The 1,237-nt window shown below is 36.5% G+C and overlaps 1 protein-coding gene across 1 annotated transcript in view; it reads left to right on the top strand.

Moving 5' to 3' along the window:
- Positions 1-1,237, top strand: part of GABRG1 (gamma-aminobutyric acid (GABA) A receptor, gamma 1) — a 90,990-nt gene that overhangs the window by 59,080 nt on the left and 30,673 nt on the right. The window lies entirely within an intron of this gene.

Raw genomic sequence — 1,237 nt, 5'->3', positions numbered from 1 at the left:
GATGTCAATTACTTTGTATAACAAGAAGCAACCAACCAACCCACCTACCTTCCTTCCTTCCTTCCTCTCTCCCTCTTTCTTACTTCTTTTATTTATTTTTTCTCAGAAGCCTAGTAGATATAAAAACTTTGAAGAAGGAATGGAATCTGAAGCCAAAGTCCTTCAAACCTTCATGACTTCAAATTATATACAAGAAAAAAAGGCAATTTTTTTTCTTTAAAAGAAAAACCCAAATTCTCAGGCATCATGCCAGGGGATTATGATTTAGTAATCTGGAATAGGGTCCTGGAATTAGAATTTTGAAGATGCTCTTACGTCTTTAGTATAGAAGGCTTCTTTCTAGATTTCATGCTTACCCAAATGAAGCTTGGAGTTCACAGAAAGAAAAAGAGACAACCTATAGATAATGGATTTTTAATATATTATGTCCACTCAATTGAGAAATACAGAGCAAATTTCACTGAGAGGTAGATGGAGCCAGAGATGGGACAAAATGACACGTATGTAGATTTGCATAGAAAACATGAGATGGAGGAATATGTTTCTTCCTGCCACAATAATTTTCCATTTTCCCTTGTCTAGAAAATAAACATGTGGATAATTTTTGTTAAGGCTTTCTGAATCTGTGAGTGTCCATCCCTACTGTTACAGCTCTGTGGTAGTTAATTTTATGCGTCAACTTGGCTAGGCTCTGGTACCTACATAGGGTCATGCTTCACTTAAGGACAGGGATACATTCTGAGACATGTCTCGTGGGTGATTTCGTCATGTGCAAACATCACAGAATGCACTTACACAAACCTAGAGTTATAGCCTACTACACACCTAGGCTATATGGTATAGACTATTGTTCCTAGGTTGCAAACCTGTACTCAATACTGTAGGCAATTAACACAATGGTGTTTGTATATCTAAACATAGAAAAGCTACAGTCAAAATACAGTATAAAAGATAAAGTACGGTGTAGGGCATTTATCACGAATGAATCTTGCAGGACTGGAAGTTGCCCTGGGTGAGTCAGTGAGTGGCGAGCGAATGTGAAGCCCTAGGTCATCGCTGTACACGACTGTAGACTTCATACACACTGCACGCTTAGGCTACACCAAACTTAAGAAAGATACTTTCTTTCTCAAAAATAATAAATTAACCTTAGCTTATTATAACTTTTTTACTTTAAAATCTTTCTAATTTTTTAAAACTTGTTGACTCTTTTGTAATACCGTGTAGCTTAAAACAC

Source organism: Propithecus coquereli, unplaced genomic scaffold (genome assembly GCF_000956105.1).
Source record: "Propithecus coquereli isolate 6110/MARCELLA unplaced genomic scaffold, Pcoq_1.0 Scaffold143, whole genome shotgun sequence".
In the NCBI taxonomy this organism is placed as follows: Eukaryota; Metazoa; Chordata; class Mammalia; order Primates; family Indriidae; genus Propithecus; species Propithecus coquereli.
Note: the sequence above shows the minus strand (reverse complement) of the source record. Positions and strands in the feature narration are given on the sequence as shown.